At 41.1% G+C, this 20,053-nt stretch overlaps 1 pseudogene; it reads right to left on the reverse strand.

Annotated features, from left to right (window-relative positions):
- Positions 1-725: 725 nt before the first annotated feature.
- On the reverse strand, positions 726-19,657 carry LOC112611724 (annotated as a pseudogene).
- Positions 19,658-20,053: the final 396 nt, after the last annotated feature.

Below are 20,053 nucleotides of genomic sequence, written 5' to 3' on the forward strand. Positions count from 1 at the left end.
TTGTGAGCAAGAGCATCCAGATTTTAATTGTTATTAACCATTTTTGATGCTATAGTAAAAATATATCCCCATCTTGGGAAAACTGAAAACTATGAGAAAGTACAGAGGAAAAGAGATGTTCTGTAATCCCACTGCACTGAGATAATTATTAACACTGTAACTTGCTTCCTATGTGTTTTTTGCATAGTTGAGATCATAGCATATAAAATTATCTGTGTTGATTTTTTTCACTAAATTTTATCACATAACCACATCCCCAGGTTGTTGAAAGCTCTTCATAAACATCATTTTAATAGCTGCATAACATTTCATTTCATGCATGTAATGTTATTTCTTTATTCCTTTAATATTGGGTATTTATGTTGTTGCCACTTCCTCATTATTAAAACAAAAGAAAAACAACTAAAAACCATTTTGGTGAATATATATGTACTTTCTGTATTTTGGTTTATTTTCTTAAAATTGAGTCTTAGAAACAATCTCCCTGCATTGAAGTATAGATATTCTATTTTTGTTATTTAAAAATAATTTAGTAATTTGAATAATTCTAATTACTATATTTTTATGGGAAAAGTTTTAAATGTTTAGTGAAAAAGGCTTAAAGCAATGCATTATTTACATATGGATAATAAGACATGGCAGGATCCCCAGAGCTTTTCCTGGGGTGTTTGGGGGAGAGCTATGTAAAGAGAGTCCACATAAACCCCACTAAATAAAAGCTGCTCCTAAATATTTCCAAAAAGGAACCCAAAGTAGATGAACAGTCTCCAACTCATCTTTAGAGTACTGGGACTGCTTCTTCGGATCAGATCAGTGGTGTTCATAGACATTGCTTCTATCTGAGTGGAATAGTACTGTTCAATGTCTCTCGGGATGCGGATGTCGGTCATTCTTGACAAAGTTAATGGCCACACCCTTCCAGCCATATTGACCTGATCTCCCAATTCTGTGCGAGTACAATTCTGTTTTGGGGCAGGTCATAGTTAATGATGAGGGACACCTGAGGGACATCTGACCTCCCGGCCCAGACATCTGTAGAAATGAGCCCTGTGCTGGTGCTGGATGGGAACTCCTTCATGACAGACTGTGGCCCTTTCTGAGGTGTGTCTCTGTGCATCGAGGACATGGTGAGAGCGACATCTCTCATTTTCTCCACCAGTCAGTCAATTTTCCTTTTGGTATTACAGAAGATGACCACCTGAATGACAGTTAGCATTTTGTAGAGATCACACAGGATGTTGAGTTTCCACTCTTCTCTTTCCACTACCACAAAAAGCTGTTTGATGCCTTCCAGAGTCAATCCACCAAGATGCGGACTGGGTCCAGCATGTACTTGCTGGTCATCTCTAGGATTTCGCGAGGCAGTGTGGCACTGATGAGAACTACTTGTGTGGCTGGAGGCAAGTACCTGAACATGTCATAAATCTGATCTTTGAAACTTAAGTTTACTTGTTTATTATAAAGGATATTGCAAAGGATACAGATGAAGAGATACGTAGGGCAAGGTAGTGGGGAAGGTGCTGGGAGCTTCCAAGCCCTCCTGACTGGGCCACTCTCCAGGAACCTCCATGTGTTAAGCTCTCAGGAAGCTCCCTAATTATTTTCAATAAGTAATACAAACATATATAAAACACAAATTCAAAACATACATAAGGTTATACAGGGAAACCAAGCCTTCCCACTCTACCTTCCAGCCACCAAGAGTCCAGCTTCAGTTTCTTGCTTTTCCTTTCAGAGAAATCCTTTGCATTACGAGCACACGTATCTGGCAGATCATTCTGTATCACAACATAAAGACATGCTTTATTATTTATTATTTTTATGTCACCCCGGCTGGATGGAGTGCAGTAACTATTCAAAGGCATGATCATAGTACACTACAGCCCCCAACTCCTGGGTGCAAGTGATGCTCCTGACTCAGCCTCCTGAGTAGCTGGGACTAGCATTTTTCTTTTTAATGGCTGTATACTGTTTGAATGTACATCTCCTATGGATGGACACTTAGTTCTTCCTAATTTTTTCCTGCAATAAACAATGCTGTACTCAGTCATGCTATGTGAATCTCACTTCCACAGGATAAGATCTTAGGAGTGGAATTGATGAGTTAAAAGATACAAACATCTAACATTTTGATATATATTACAAAATTTATCTCCATAGAGATTATATCAGTTTATATTTCTATCAGTGATATGAGAAGAGAGAGCCTGTTTTTTCATACTCCCATCTACAAAGTATATTATCAAATGTATTGAAGTTTGCCAGTATACTCCCATCTACAAAGTATATTATCAAATGTATTAAAGTGTTATTTCATTATAATTTTAATTACTGTTATTTTGAGTGAAGCCGAGCATTTTTTTGGAAGTCACTAATTATTTCCTTTCCTGAGCAGACTGTTCTTTTGCGTTGTTTATTTTTTTCCTTATTAATTTGTAGGACATTCTTTACATAGTGAGGAAATTTTAGCTCTTTGATTGTGATATCATCTGCAAGTGTGTGTTTTTGGCCTAGATTATCTTTTCAATTGTTTATTTGTTTGTTGATTTGTGTGTTTTTGCCATTCAGAAATATTTTATATGTATGGTTCCATCTTTCACAATTTTTATTTTCAGGGTTCTGAGTTTTGTCACATACACAGAACGTCTTTTCCCACTTGGAGGGTTTAAATATATTTTTCTACTTTCCTTTGGTATTTTTATGGGTTTATATTTTACACTTAGATTTTTGCTCAATCTAAAATTTGTTTTTGTGTAAAGCGTGAGATAGGGATACAACTGAATATTTTTTTCACATAGCTAACCTGTATTATTTATTGTGTAAACTACCTTTCCCCTGTTATTTTGAAATGCCAGCATTAACATATATTAAATTAGGCCTGGCGGCTCGCGCCTGTAATCCCAGCACTTTGGGAGGCTGAGGCAGGCAGATCACTTGAGGTCAGGAGTTTGAGACCAGCCTGGTCAACATGGTGAAACTCCGTCTCTACTAAAAATACAAAAATTAGCCAGGTGTGGTGGCACACATCTGTAATTGCAGCTACTTGAGAGGCTGAGTCACGAAAATTGCTTGAACCTGGGAGGCAGAGGTTACAGTGAGCTGAGACTGTGCCACTGCACCCTAGCCTAGGTGACAGAGTGAAACTCCGTCTTAAAAAACAAAACAAACAAGCAAAAAACCCATATATTAAATTTATATTGTGCATTTGGGTCTATTTCTCAATTTTTCTGTTTTGTTCTATTGGTATTTTTTTATGAATGGTGGTGTACCTTAAAATTATTCTAGCTTTATAACAGATGTCAATACCCAGCATTGCTCTTTTTCATTATTACTCTTTTTCTTGCTTTTCCTTTCAGATAAATTCTTTACATTTTCCTGAACAGTCTTGATCACTTTTTTTTTTCAATAGAAACATTAGAATGGCTTTGCCTGTGTTTTTTTCTTAATTATATGTGATTTCACTAGAGTTTTTTTTTTTTTTTTTTTTTGAGACAGTCTCATTCTGTCGCCCAGGCTGGAGTGCAGTGGTGCCATCTCGGCTCATTGCAACCTCCACCTCCCAGGTTCAAGCAATTCTCCTGCCTCAGCCTTCCAAGGAGCAGAGATTACAGATGCCCACCACCATGCCTGGCTAATTTTTTTGGTATTTTTAGTAGAGATGGGGTTTTACCATATTGGCCAGGCTGGTTTCGAACTCCTGACTTCAAGTGATTCGCCTGCCTCAGCCTCACAGAATGCTGGGATTACAGGTGTGAGCGAGCCACCATGCTGGGCTCACTAGAGTTGTGTTAAACTCTCTGATTAATGTGGGGAGAGATGACATCTTTATAATTTGATTTTCCTTGTTTCAGAGAATGGTTGTCTTTCCATTTATTTACTATTTGCCCCTTAGTAGCATTTAAAAATTTACTTCATGTAGATTTTTCATAATTCTGGCTAAGTTCATTCCTAGATATATTATCCCCCCCAGCTTTTTTTTTTTTTTTTTTGCTATCTCAAATCAAGTCTTTTTCTTCCATTTTACAATACAACCGGTAGTTGCCTGAACAGTAAATATGTGATGGCTATTAATTTTATGTAACAATTTTGTTTCTGGTCATGCTTATGCTTGTTCTTAGTTTCAGCAATAGCTTTGCGTTATTGAAACAGTTGACTTGGATTTTCTTGAGAGAGTATTACATTATTTTAAATGATGCTAATTTTACCTCTTTTCTTTCTCTCTCTCTCTTTTTTTTTTTTTTTGAGATAGGGTCTCATTGTGTCACCCAGGCTGGAGTGCAGTGGCATGATCTCTGCTCACTGCAGCCTCTGCCCCCCAGGCTCAAGTGTTCCTCCCACCTCGGCCTCTTGAGTAGCTGGAACTACAGGGGTGCACCATCTTGCCAGGCTAATTTTTTCGTATTTTTTATAGAGATGGGGTTTTGCCATGTTGCCCATGGTGATCTCCAACTCCCGAGCTCAAGCGATCTGCCCAACTTAACCTCCCAAAGTGCTGGGATTACACGTGTGAGCCACCGTGCCCAGCCTCTTTTCTTTTTTTTATGCCTCATTTCTTTTTCTTGTTTTGTTATATTGGCTGATATCCCCATTATAATGTTATATAGTAGTTGATAAAGTGGGCATCTTTGTTTGGTTTCTCATCTTTTGAGAATATGTATAGTTTTTTCTCAGTAAGTATGATGGGAGATTGAGACAGATGTATTTTATCATGCTAAGGAAGTTTACCCATCTTTTCCTATTTTGTTAAGATAAAAAAATTAAAAGTAGATATTGAAATTTTCAAAAGCCTTTTTTTTTTTTTTTTTTTTTTTGAGATGGAGTCTCACGCTGTTGCCCAGGCTGCAGTATAGTGGTGTGATCTCGGCTCACTGCAACCTCTGCCTCCTGGGTTCAAGCGATTCTCCTGCCTCAACTACCTGAGTAGCTGGGATTACAGGCACCCACCACCATGTCCAGCTAATTTTTTGTATTTTTAGTAGAGACGGGGTTTTACCATGTTGGCCAGGCTTGTCTTGAACTCCTGACCTTGTGATCCTCCCACCTCAGCCTCCCAAAGTGCTGTGATTACAGGAGTGAGCCACCACACCCAGCCTGAAATGCCTTTACAACATTTATGGAGACAATTGTATGGATTTTTGCTCTTGATCCATTAATATCAATGGGTTTCTTAGTATGTTTTGAATAATCCCAATTGTATGGATATTTCAAAGACTCTAATCCTTATTGTGACTGCCTCGTAGTGTAGATTGTACGTGTTTGCTACCCCATCATAGTTGTATCAGAACACCTAGCAAATGTAGCATGGGGATGGTAATCAGTGGTCTTCTGCAGTAAAAAGTTATTATTGAAGAGATGAAGAAGATAAAACATTAAAAAACCAGAAAGGGCTGAGAGGTGGGCAGATCTTCAATCTTAGTCCATTTCTGTGGGAAAACCATCTGCGTAAAAGCACCTTGCATCTTTGCATGATTCAGTTATAGCAACAGGAAAGTACAAAACCCACCCACGTGGAACCACTGTGCCTTCTAGCTTATGAAACACTCTTTCTGGGTACCTATGGGGAGAATCAGGTATGTTATTCAGGAAGGCTGAGAAGCAAAATTCAACTAACATGGACACAAAAGGAAATGAATTGGCTCATGTAACTTGGAAATCTAAGAGGGTGGATCTGACTTTGGGTAGAGCTGCATCTATGAGTTCAAACACTATTATCAAGATTGTTCTTTGTTTTTTGGCTGTTGGCTACCTTTGTTAACTTCATGCTTAGAAAGTCATTCTTCACATCCCAACAAAATGGCCACCAGCAGTGCCAGACTTACGCTTACCTCATTCTTCATTCTTCTTGAACTAAGAAGAGACCTTACATCTTTTTCCTCCTACTATCAAAATATTTTTTTTCTCGTTTGAGTCAGAGTAGAGCCAGACTGGTCTCGAACTCCTAAGCTCAAGCAACCCGCCCACCGCAGCCTCTCAAAGTGCTGGGATTACAGGCGTGAGCCACTGCACCTGGCCTAAAATAATTCTTAAAAAAAAACAAACTATGGCTCTGCTATGCCACAGGTCCACCTGCTTTTTAATTGCTTTGCTCAGGAAATGGAGACATCCTGATTTTGACTTTTCTGCCTGGGTCATGTGTTTGCCTCTGCAGTGAGAAAGCAAAGTAGACAACAAGCAGTGGATGAGGTGATAGAACCAGGAAATTCAAGGAGCTTCCTGGCATTAGATCACATCTTCACCATGGATCTTGATAGAAATAAATATTTCCTCTACAAGTTATGCAAAGAGACACCATGATACTTTTTTTTTTTTTTTGAGACAGAGTCTCACTCTGCACCCAGGCTAGAGTGCAGTGGCGAGATCTCAGCTCACTGCAACCTTCACCTCCTGGGTTCAAGCGATTCTCCTGCCTCAGCCTCCTGAGTAACTGGGATTACAGGCACGCCCCAACATGTCTGGCTAATTTTTGTATTTTTAGTAGGGACCAGGTTTGGCCATGTTGGCCAGATTGGTCTCGAATTCCTGACCTCAAGTGATCGGCCCGCCTTGGCCTCCCAAAGTGTTGAAATTACAGATGTGAGCCACCGCACCCAGCCAACACTATGATACTTTGAATTGAGCTGAACAGGCTCTAAAATTTAGATATTCTTATCGTTTCTCAGCCAAATCATGGGAGGCGAGCATACTGCCTATAGACTCTATTGAATATTATTTGAAAGCCCATTAAATTAAATACACAAACCCTTGGCAACATGGGATTGCCATGAATTTGACTTTTATCTCTAATGTGTCAGGAAATAGTTGATGATGTTTCCTCAAAAATGACAAAGAAAATAAATTGAAATTAATTCTTTTTAGTTGATTAACTTCATGGCAATATGCATATACTTCAGAGGTTCACGATTTAGGGAAAATAAGCATCCAGTGAAGAAAAATTGAATAGAAAGACTTGGAAGAGGAGAACTCACAAATACAAGTGAGAGATGTTTTGACAGTAATGGGATATCAAGAGCTGAATTGGCCCTGAAATTGTGTTCATTAAGTGTTGTGTGTTTCTTTGAGGTTTATTAAGACCCTGGAGAGGAAACGAACACATTTCAACACAGAGAAATAAAAATGCTCATTTAGGACTATAACATGTCTCCCTTGAGTTTTTTTAAATGTTATTTTTGACACACTTTTTTGGCATTTTGACACGCCGTTGTTACAGATTCAGTCACAGCACAGTACTTCCATTAGACAAAAACAACAGCATTTTTATTTCTCTAAGAGAAAAAAGTTTGAAGTGAGATTTGAACTGGCTTTCAAGAACTCTTCAGTGCAGTGAAAGAGTTGAGAAGATAAAACTGAGATGACATTTGTGTGAAGAGAGGCGGGTAGGCCCCTAGCTCCTTCTCTAGGAACCCAGTCACTGTCAGCTGAGTTACTGTGCGGGACAAAATCCCAATAGCAGCACAGCCTTGACCTTGTCCTCAGGTGCTTTGGAAAGAAAACCTCACACAGGTACTGTGCATATGTCGGAAGATGGAGGGAATTTGGCTTTTTGCCAGGCAAGTACTTTGAGTGTAGCATCACAGGGTTGTTGTCTGGGCAACTGTAATCCAAAGTCTCTGATAAGAGCCAGGAATAGGGGTGTGCCCCTGTAGTCCCAGCTACTCAGGAGGCTGAGGCAGGAGGATCGATTGAGCCCAGGAGGTTGAGGCTGCCGTGAACTGTGATCGTGGCACTACGCTCCAGCCTGGGTGACAGAGCAAAACCCTGCCAAAAACAACCAACCAAACCAAACAAACAAACATTCCCTGATAAGACCTAGGACAGATTTTGAGGAAATTTGGAAAGCAGAGAAGCCATTTCTTTAGTGTTTCAGGGATATCCAATCTCTGAAGTCAACTCTCACACTGCTCCTTAATTTCTTCTCTTCTTTTCTTTCTCCTTTCCCTTTAATTTCTGCTCACCTGTAGGTGAAATAGAGTATGAGACACTGAAAGCGACTAAGAGATCCACAATACATGTCAGTCCTGGTGAGGAATCCCTGAGGCCCTTGAGCCCACTTCTGCCTCTCACAGTTATACCTGGAAAATGTCTTTGACTTTCATGAGCCTCCATTTCCCAATTTATAAAACGGGGATAAAGATATCTACCTGGTGGGGTTATTGTGAGGTTTTTTGCACCTGAAACAATGTTTAGAATGAAGTAGTTGTTCAGTTGATGTTAGTTTCTCTTTTCTTTTTCCTTTATTTAGGAGAAATGAGACAGAAGTATATGAAAAAGTAATTAGCTTTCATAGAATATTTGTATATACAACAATTTTTGATCTAGACCCTGTTTACCAAGGCAAACTGTGGCTTTGGAAGGTAAATGAATGATTTTCTACAGTGACACATACCCCAGTCTACTCATTAGTAGCAGAGCAAGCAATCCTTTAGAAATATATGTAAGCAGGCTGGGCAAGGTGGCTCACGCCTGTTATCCCAGCGCTTTGGGAGGCTGAGGTGAGTGGATCACTTGAGGCCAGAAGTTGGAGACCAGCCTGTCAACATGGTGAAACCCTGTCTCTGCTAAAAATACAAAAAAAAAAAAAAAAAAAAAAAAAAATTAGCTAGGCATGGTGGTGGGTGCCTGTAATCCCAGCTACTTGGGAGGCTGAGCAGGAGAATCTCTTGAACCCAGGAGGAGGTGGAGGTTGCAGTGAGTCAAGATTGTGCCATTGCACTGCAGCCTGGGTGACAAGAGTGAAACTCCATCTCAAAAAAAAAAAAAAAAAAGAAAAAGAAGAAATGTATGTGTGCTGGCTAAAGAAAAAAAAATACATATAAAAATAAATAGATGGGATTAAATAAACAAGAATGGACTAGTATAGCAGGCTCCTGCAGTCAGATGATCTGGGCTCAAATCCTGGCGTGGCTTCACACTCTTGGGTGAGCTGTTTAATCTTCTGAGCCTCATTCTTCTCATCTGTAAATGGGGATGACCATGGGGGCTGATAAGAGGAGGAATAACTGGAGCAATGACTATAAGCCAAGTAGACAGGGCCTGGCACATGGCATGGACACTTAGTGTTAGCCATTACTAACAATACAGAATGCAATTATCAGTCAAGTTGGCTGTTTCATGTTTGTAAGGGAACAAGGATAAGGCAAAAGATCCTAACACAATGCAGGGTATTTTTCCACGTAAGTCCTGACTGTTCCACAAGGTGTTAGGGCATTTTGGAGGTTGCCATTCGAAAGGGATTTAACCAATGGCTGACATCCCTGCTTGCTCCCCGCACCTCACCGCCACACTGTAGATCAGTGCCAGCTCTGTGCATGAAGCATTACTCATACTGTCTCTTTACACAGCAGTTAACCTTACTTGTCACTGCTTCCAGTGGGAGATCAAGAGCATTGAAATTACGGAGGTGGCACCATAAATCATGGTCACTTCTTGACATGGCTAGACAAAGCAGCTGGAAGGAGCCTTGCTGCAATGTCAGCTCAAAGTTGAAATGTAAAGTTTTAACATATTAATTTTCTCTCTCTTTTTATTGTCATCCTGTTTTTTCCTTGCACCCTCATGACTCAAAGGAGAGCACGGGAGATTGAACTAGCAGCTTGGTGGGTTAATCACCATGCATGGTTTTTCTTTCTTTCTTTTTTTTCCCCCCTCCAAAGGGGAACACGGTGATTTAAGAATGAAATAATTGAGCAAATCTAACTTGATGTAGTGAAAGAGGTGTTTTCACCTGTGAAACCTCAAGTTTCAGCATCTCATATTTTAAACACAAAAGCTCTTAGAATGTAAGTTCTGTGAAGGATGTATCCAAGGTCTTGCACCCTGCCTAGGACATGCAGGCACTTATCAGATATTTGTGAAATTCATGGATGACTGCTCTGGCTTTCCGTCTCTCTCATTGCTTTAGTTTCTCCTATTCTTTTACCAAGACTTCCTCACCTGACCCCTCAAGTGCCCCCCAGGTATCAATGGTATCAATTAGGGAAATACCTCTGGGAGAGTTGTTAATATGGTTTGGCTCTGTGTCCCCACCCAGATCTCATCTTGAATCATAATACCCATGAGTCAAAGTAGGGACCTGTAATCCCTACATGTCTAGGGAGGCAGGTAATTGGATCATGGCATCGGTTTCCCCTATGCTGTTCTCATAGTAGTGAGTGAGTTCTCAAGAGATCCGATGGTTTTATAAGTGTTTGGAAGTTCATCCTTTGCACTTCTCTCTCCTACTGCCTTGTGAAGAACGTGACTGATTCCCCTTCTGCCATGATTGTTAAGTTTCCTGAGGCTTCCCCAGTCATGCAAAACTGTAAGTCAATTAAACCTCTTTCCTTCATAAGCTACCCAGTCTCAGGAAAGTTCTTTATAGCAGGGCGAAAATGGACTAATGTAGTTGACTTTCTGGATTCAGTTCTTTTCCTACCCTACTTGGCTGCCATGACCTAGGACTTTAACTATAAACTTGTTCTTTCTGAGGGCTTAGGATTCTGAACTGTCTCTATTTAGTAGCCTGTTTTCTTGTTTCCTCATGTTAGGCAATTGGATTTTATGAAAGCTATGCATCTCTTCCCAGATTAATTCACATACAAATGAGGCACATGTAGTTTGGTCCATGATTTTTTTTGACCTTTTGGGGACACATTCATGAATCTAAGTCAAAGACCATGCCTTTTGTAATTGCCTGTTTAATTATCCGTAGCTGCCACCAAGCTCTTCTCTCCTTGAGGGCGGGGAATAGGTTTTCCTCAACTTCTATTCATTTCTCAACCCACTACAATTAGGCTTTCATCTCAAAACTACTCTTCAGAAGTGGGTAGAAGTGCTCTCCAGGCTGCCAACTGCCCGAACCATCCCCGATTCCTGTTGTTGGTCATTATTGCTCACTCTTGTCTTCTCTCCTTTTCTTGGCTCTCACGACACCATTCTGCCCTTGTTCTGCTAGCTCTTGGATGCTTCCTTCTACCTTTCTTCCCTGGTTTCTCTTTGTCTTCTCTACGCCTGAATGCTCATCTTCCTAAGGGCTCTATTCGCACTCCCCCTTTCCTCACATTCTACATCCCCTTTCTGAGGAAGCGCATCTCAGTTCTTGGTTTCCATCACTATGTGTCCACTGCCAATACCCAGAGCATGTCCCAGCCCAGACCTCACTCCTGAATACCCCCTCATCTCCCTCTACATTCACTTGTGGGATGGCTCCCCTGGCTTGTGTTTGGGACCTTATGCCCAACATGTCCATTGGGAGAGAGCACATGTTCTTCACTCCTGATATTTTCTTCCACAGGGAGTCATGTGCATTAGTAAAACACTTTCATCCTCTTTGTACTCCCTCTCCACTTTGGAGAGGAGAAAACTCCCTGATTGGTGAGCTGCTCTTGGAGAACATGTGGTCTTGGTTCCTCTTGGCCTTCAGGAGGTTTAGTGGGAAAGTCCTTGCACCTACCATGGGAGGTAAAGGGCACCCATGGTGGGGAGGACCAGCAGCAGTCTAATTCGGGATTCAGCCTGCGCGAATCCACTGGCCTACAGGTATACACTGTGTTCTATAATATCAACCTTACTTTAAATAATGGGGATGTTTTAATTTCCTATTTGCTTTACTGTTTTATTTCTTTAGTGGTTCAGAAGTCAGGGCTTAGAAAAAGCACATTACTTGGCTGGGTATGGGGTAGGAGAAGGGGTGGAGAGGGCTTTCAAGTGCTCATATTACCCTAAACTGAACTAATTATGTTCTCATGCTTTTTCTCTGGAATCTGCCTCTCTTCTGGTTTCTCTTGTTTTTCTCAATACCAGACCTCTTTTTTCTTCCAGTGATATTTCTAGAACTTAGCTACCTGCCAGAAAATTTTTCTGAAAATGGCCTTAATTTGTATTAATGGAAAAACAGGGAGATTTCACTCCCCATTCTGTCTCAGGAATACAAAGGGACACACAGATTCTGTTTAATGCTTATGAAGGGAAGAAAAGAAAGACTTCTTGGTCATGGCTGTCACCTGGAATTAACTGAGCCAAATTTCTCTAGCTACGATGAAACAGTCCAAAAGAGGTAGAAAATAGAGATCCTGCTCTCATGAAGTTTAGCATTTAAGGAGGAGGATTGTGTCAACAAGAGATACCTGAGATCACAAATAATGCTAAAATACTGAGATACACAGGAGAGCTATGATAACTATTTCAAATTCAATGAGAGGCCGGGCTTGCTGACTCACACCTGTAATCCCAGCACTTTGGGAGGCTGAGGCAGGCAGATCACCTGAGCTCAGAAGTTTGAGGCCATCCTGGCCAACATGATGAAACCCCATCTCTGCTAAAAATATAAAAATTAGCCCGGCATGGTGGCAGGTCCCTATAATCCTGGCTACTTGGGAGGTTGAGGCAGGAGAATCACTTGAACCCAGGAGACGGAGGTTGCAGTGAGCCGAGATTGCACCACTGCACTCCAGCCTGGGGGACAGAGTGAGACTCCATCTCAAAAAAAAAAAAAAAAAAGAGTGCTGAAGTGATTGGATGGGGTTGGCTCCTAGCACGTAGAACTACTGTTATTATCATTTATGGAGAAGATGCGTGTATTGTTGGAATAGGTCAAGAGACCTGACTCACTTTTGCCTTTTACATCCAGATAAATTGTTGTGTACTCTAAGACCTCTTAATTTAAACTCTGTCCTGCTTCTGTGCAGTTTGAGATGCCGTGGTTGGCTTATTGTATAAATATGGGCTTGGTTTCTATTCTGTTTTATTCTTTCCTAAACTTTATATACATCCTGACATAATTCTTGCAGGTGTAAATTCAGCCTGTAAGCAACAAGAAATATCACATTCTACGTTTTCTTTAAACTGATATAAATCTGTTGCAGAGCCCCTATCCACAGTGCTGTCTAGAAATTCAATGTTGGTCATTGCTGAGGCTCCCTGTGGAATTCTACCCCTGAATGGTGCAAAGGATTTGGGCATTAGAGGCTGAGCATCAGGGATGACCATCTGGTCATCGACCACCAGCCTGTTCCTGTGACCACAGAAATTTTTAGTGTCCCCGCCTTCAGATTGGGAGGCTCTGCTACTTGTGTGCCATGTCTTTGGGCCCAGGAATCCCGAAGGAGGCCGAGGCATCATTGTACTTAGGTCTGTCCTCTCTAGGTGTCTCCCAGAGCAACACCTTCAAGGTCTTATGACCTCCCTAGGCACTCCCTGAAACGGGTGTAGATATGAGCTTCCCACAGGACTTACATGCCTCTCTCTTCATTCCTCAAAATATGTTTCTCTGTGTTATGGGCTGAACTTTGGGGTCCTCCAAATTCGTATGTTGAAGTGCTACAGCACCTTAGAATGTGACTGTTTTTGCAGATAGGGCCTTTAAAGAGGTAATTATGTAAACATGAGGTCATCCATGTGGGCCCCAATCCAGTAAGCTTGGTGTGTTTGTAAGAAGGGGAGATTAGAACACAGGGAGAGACACCAGACAATGCAGCCCAGAGAGATGAGCATGGAACACTCAGCAAGAGTGCGGCCACCTGGCAAGCCAAGGAGACAGCCTTCAGAAGAAACCAACCCTGCTGACACCTTGACCTCAGACTTCCAGCTTCTAAAACTGTGAGAAAATAAATCCATGTTGTTTAAGCCGCCCAGTCTGTGGCACTTAGTTATAGCAGTCTTAGAAAATTGATATATTCTGTATCTTTAAAAAAAAACCCAACAACTCAGGTTTTTACAAAAAAGTAGCTTTAAGTAGCTTATATTTTCTCAAATTTCTGTGGCAAGAACAGTAAGAACCTTGCTATGTGGAGGGAGATGGTGCAGTGGAGGAGGAGAGGACTGTTCCTTGAGAACGCAGGCAAATTGGTGTCTCAGTAAATTGTCCTTCCATAGACTGGTTTCTGTTTGTCCACTGTTCCTGCCTGGTTTTCTTCTTGTGACAGAACAGATCTGCTTGCCTTATCGACCTACCTACATACTTATCTACCTCCACCCCATCCTCTTGAAGCACCTATTTGCCTGGTGCAAAATTCCAGATATGTAACTCTCCTTTAACTGATTCATATTGGCAGGATTGGAAGATTTGAGGCCAATGACACACTAGAGCCAAAAAGGACTTCTGACCACACTTGTGTCCCAGGAGGTGAGGGGGGTTTTAAAAGACTTGTCCTGAACATGACTAGTCAAAGATTGTTTCGTAGAAACATCCTCAATATTTATTGAGGCTCTGGCCGATCTGTGAACCAAGTGAGCCAACTGATTGTTGAGCCCAATTTCCACATTCATATTAAAAGTCAATTGGAAAAGACAGGATTTCCGAGCAGTTTATAACCTGCTTTATTTCCCTTCCTTTCTACCATCCCGTGATTTTGGTAACTTTATTACTCTGATTGGAAAAAATTGTTGTCTAATGATATTAAAATGTGCAGCTACTGATAAACTGTGACCAGTTCTTGGCTTTTTGCAAGAGCTGGGAATATTAGATGTCATTAAATATTTTATCTGCCTTCCTTCATGCTTTGACTTTAATGCTGTGTTCAAAGATCATTACTCAGTAATGCTGGCAAGGCTCCCCTCCTTTGAAGACATTCTTTATAAGAGCATGTAATATTCATTATTACTCTGAGTTGCCTGCTTTTTTCCATGATATGTCCCCTCCCCTCAAAAAAAGGTTTCACTGAGGGTGAATTATTCTAGGTAGGACTTAAGTACTATAGGAAGCTAAGGGCAAAACAATCTAGACTTTGCACATGGGCAGGGTGTGTTTTAGAGCAAAACGTGTTTTTAGGGCACTGCAGGTCCTGATTCGTGTGAAGGCTTCTTCAGTCTGGGGGCTGATGCTCCAAGGTTATACACAACTTTCAGAGAATGGGTTTTTAGGGTGGCTAGACCTTTATCTATATGGTGGGAGAGTTAGCAAGCATGCTACAGAAAGGGGACCAAAAAGCGTGTAATAAAACCATAAGACACAAGGAGTAAGAAGGAGAAACGTTTGCAGCTCTATGAGTCACTGGATAGTGTCTCCAATTTTTCATCCCTAGTGATTATTTTTAACAATGAAAACCATCCATGTCTTACTTGGGAGGGCTTAGGCGTTCCCTTGATAAAGGTTAGGAAGATGAACAAAATGAATTCAGATGCTGTTGAGGTCCTTCCTTAGGAGGCACCACCAGACTCTCAGGTCTTGACATCCAACCAGGCTGCTCTTAAACACTTTGCTTTCAGTCTCACAACGATGGTCTTTCTGTCGTCTCTTTGGCCATTAGGCAGCTTAAAGGAACACTCCAGGGTCACTTCTTGTACCTGGATAGGGCCCCATGCTATGTTTGTCTGCATTCTGATCTTACCTCTGGTTTTTACTAACTTTCTATTCTCATTTGCCTTTGCCCTGATTCCTTCAACTACTTTATTCTTTTGTGATGTATATACTTTTGTAAGTTGCCTGAAATCCTATGTGGATTGAAGTGAGGGTAAATATAGACAAAGGAGGAAAATGAATTATGGAGTTTCCCTTGCACCTGACAGTTCTGTGTAATAGGATATTGGGAGTTTGGGTACGATGAGGGATGTCTCTTTCCAAAGTATTTTGTGTTTTGTTCTTATAGGCACTTGTAGGTATTTTTGGACCTTAAAATTGGAACACATATTCGTAGATAGGGTCGTCTACCACAATAGCAACAAGATAGAATATTTGGAACAGTTCTGCAAAAATAGAGGATGAATGGCCATATTATGAATAGATTAAATAATACAAAAAGAGCAAAGGAGAATTCAGGGAAGTGAGAGAAACAATATACATATCTACAACTAAAAAGGGTTTAAATTTTATTTTACAAGCTACAGATAAAGTAATTCTAAAATTCATAACATTAAATTGCTACCCATATATTTTTTTAACCAAGGCTGAAACATGTCTTTTGGATTGGAGGAAGTTATTTATTTTAAAAAACAATCATAATTTGTCCGGGTGAGGTGGCTCATGCCTGTTATCCCAGCACTTTGGGAGGCTGAAGCAGGTGGATCACCTGAGGTCAGGAGTTCGAGACCAGCCCGGTCAACATGACAAAACCCTGTCTCTACTAAGAGTACAAAAATTAGCTGGGTGTGGTGGTACGCGGCTGTAGTCCCAGCTACTTGGGAGGCTGAGGTAAGAGAATTAATTGAACCTGGGAGGCAGAGGTTGCAGTGAGCCAAGATGATACCACTGCATTCCGGTCTAGGAGACAGAGTGAGTCTCCATCTCAAAACAAACAAACAAACAAAAAAACCCAAAAAAGCCCAAAACAATAATAATTTACTATTTTTCCATGCCAATCGATAGTACATTTTGAGATGTATTCTATATCTATTCCTCAAACCATCGGGTCTGAAATCTGAAATTCTTAAGATCATGGCTATTCTCCGTTCAAGAACAAATTGAGGCAGGATAAATGCAACAACCCTGGATGTGATTAGTTGGATTTGACTCATGCCAGGACAGAGAGGCTGGTTTTGGCTTGCTGTTGGTGACTGGGCATTTCAGCTCTAATTTTGATTTTCATGAAGCACAAGTTATATTTCTCTTGGTTTTTGTTTTTTGACACAGATTAGAGGCAAAGGAATGCTTTTTACCACCTTCCCATGCACACAGGAGACAGTGTAGTTCGATCTGCATTCCAGTGCACTGTCTCAGCCTTCTCCTGAGGGTTCTGGAGTTAATGAACTAAGTCAAAATCTCTGAGCAAAATGATTTCTGTCTCTGGGGATAGAGGATGCCATGTGGGATCTGCCCAGATAGCAAACAATGATCATGTGTCCCAACAGCAGAAGGGTTTGCTCAGGCTCTGAGAGAGAGCAGGTTTTGTGAAAACCTTAATGCTGAAATGTAAAAGGCTTTGCGTGCACTCTGTAGAAATGTAGCTCTCCATCCTAAGTAACATTTTAGGCAGCATATTGGCAATACAAAACATTTGAATAAAATCACTGATGGTATTAGTCACCATCCACCCCTTTCCCTGAGTCTTTAGGGATGTGCGTGCATGAAGTGCAAGCTAAAATAACCTTAATCTAATCACCTCTGGAGATTGAGAGGCATGTGCTCATATAAATGTCAAGTTGGGACATAATTTAGCTGATCTCTGGGGTTTATCGCTATTGCCAGACTTCCTCTTTATTTGATCTGGTGAAGCAAATTAAATGTGTCTCTTTAGTTCTAAACCAGGTAAGGAAAGGAGACTAGAATTTGTGAGTTTCTTATTTGGATACAATAATCATGCAGCCGGTCCTGATTTATGGAGGCAGCAAGGTCCACTGTGTGTGCAGGAGCAGCAGAAAGGAACCAAGGGCCAATTATCTTGGCCTACCTGTTATCTACTAGTTGGAGGTTGTCTCCTTGACAACACTAGTAGATGTACTAAAGGCTGTGGAGCAGAGGTTAATTGCAAAACAAAAATAAAGCTGTACTTAAATATTAGAGGAGAAAATTCTCTTTGTGTACACCTGGCCCTGGTCATTATTCTCAGCCCTGTGAGAGCCAGACCTCCAGGTAGTGCATTTGAGATGCGTAGATAAGGAGAGCTCATCCAGAGACACCCTGACCTCCAGTAAAGACAATGGCTCTTTGCCACAGTTGAGGAATATCGGGGCTCGATCTTGATGGAATATGTAGGGCATCGTTTTCAGCTGGGGTGATTTTGCTCCCAGAGGACATTTGGCAATGTCTGCAGATATTTTTGGTTGTCACATTGGGGGGATGGTATCTAGTGAGTAGAGACCAGGGATGATGCTAAAAACCCTGCAACGCACAGGACAATTACGCCACAACAAAGATTTACTTAGCCTAATAGATCAATAGTGCAAAGGCTGAGAAACTTAGGTCTGGTGGAACATTTATATATATTTAAACTTATAGCATTTACTAAATTAAATGGATAAAAAAGAGATCTGTCTCATTTTTCTAAACAAATGCAAGTCATATGATAACTGGGTTATTCACATTCTAGATGCACCGCAGAGACAAATTTTCAGCTGTGCAGTCTTTTCACTAGATCAGTAAACAGCAAAGCAAAAATGTTATCTTAAAACTGCAGAACATACACATCCTTCTAATGGCATGAAAGAAATAAAAAAAAAGCATACAGAGGTCCTTTTCCCAATATGAAATAGACATATCCAAAATTTCAATTTGCAGCACTCTTAATCCTATGCCCCCTAGACTACATTTTAGGTATAGTTACAAATATCTGTTCCAATCATGTCGATATTCATAAGAACATATTTCAACTTCCTCTATATGTAGACCCAGAAGGGAACATTTTTAGTGTGATGCGATACTGCATAAAGCAGTTGATGCCTTGGAGGTGGATCACTCCATAAAGTAGTGCTGTAAATATTTTTATTCAGCGCACCAAGTTTCAGTTGACAGGTCCCTACACTCCTTTGCCTCTGCCGAGGCACACACATTTCTTCTCCAGCCCCTGCCGCTGTGGCAACTACTTGCTGCATAAACAATCTCTATGTAGCATGGCAAAGACTTAAAATAACCACCAACGCCTTCTAGTCATACTTATAGAGAAATGAGTCCCCTTCATATGTAACCAACTTGTATAACTGACTTCCAGAATAGAATAGCTGTTTTGTTTTTCATTTAGTTTGATCCTGCATTTTGGTTTCAAGAAGAGTTATTTCTATTTAGCAATGACTGCTCTGTGGTATAAACCAGATATGAATGTATGTGACTGTTGACTTTATTCTTTGATCAGTGTTGATACTTCTTAGCTATTTATTTTTTGATCCTAGCACTTGCTAGCTTAGTTTAGTTTTAAAGGCTAAGCTGGTGTGAAGTCAGCCTGGAAATCTCTGGGATGACCAGTGTTGCTTGGCATCTCACGTGGAGAGCAGCTTAACTGCATTTGCCTTTATCCTCGTGATGTGCAACAGAGCTCCCATTCCCATGAGACCTGGGGCCAATTAAGCAACTCAAACAGGGAGGCACCACAGCATAGTGATTAGATGTACTGCTTTTAGAATTGTGACTCCAACACATGGCTAATTGTGTGGATATTGAGCAAGTTACTTAGTCTATCTGAGCCTGAGTCTCTTCATAATAGAATGAGAGATCATAATACTGCATGGGTGGTCATGGGGATTAGTAAGGGCTCCATAAATGGTAGCTTTGAGATAATGAGAGATGCTATGATGTCATTCATTGGGGACCTCTCTTCTCTCACCTTCCAAGAGAGCTGGGTTCCAAGTCTTTCATAGCCTGGTCATCCCTTCCCTATATGCGTTGAAGAAGTGGTCAACGTAGTGTTGTTCCACTAATCTGTGTGATCTGCAAATTCTTGTGGCTGCTTTTTGCAAGAAAGCAGAAATCCCAGGCCCTTCCTGCTACCAAAGTGCTGGTGTTTCTTCATACCTCAGTTACCCCAGGACCTGAATACTCTCTTGGTGAGCTTAAATCATCACTTTCTTCTGCCAGCCTTTTGGGTTGCAAGGTTTCACCTCTGCTTACTCTGCTCACACCAGGGCCGTCCCAGGGCCTGGCCATCTTTCTCATCATGGTCACGTGGTAGGCCTTGTTTCTGGCATTATCAAGAATCTGGTGACCTTGAAAGATCTGCCGGACACCAGATTCTCCCTTGCATTTCACTCTGCACTTCGAAGGCCAGTTCTCTCTCCAATCCTTCATTGTTTTGTGGATAAATGGTGTGGGTTGGCCCATGTTTAGATGTGATTGATAATTGGAAGCAGCTTCTCTTGTTTTCCCTTCTTTTTTCTTTTTAGAGACAGGGTTTCAGTCAAGCGATCCTCCCGCATCAGCCTCCCAAGTAGCTGGCATGTGCTGCTGTGTGTACACAGGTGTGTGTGATGCAGGTGTGTGCCACTGTGTCTGGCTAATTAAAAAAATTTTTTTATAGTGACAGGGTCTCCCTATGTTGCCCAGGCTGGTCTTGAACTCCTGGGCTCAACTCCTGGGTTCTTCTGCCTTGGTCTCACAAAGCTCTGAGATTACAAGCATGAGCCATGGTGCCCAGCAAAGAAAGCTGCTCCTCTAGTAGAAAGTTTTGGCTACCATATTACCAGTGCTGTTCTGTTAGGCCTCAGGCTCTTTCTCCTT

Source organism: Theropithecus gelada, chromosome 18, assembly GCF_003255815.1.
Source record: "Theropithecus gelada isolate Dixy chromosome 18, Tgel_1.0, whole genome shotgun sequence".
Taxonomy (NCBI): Eukaryota; Metazoa; Chordata; class Mammalia; order Primates; family Cercopithecidae; genus Theropithecus; species Theropithecus gelada.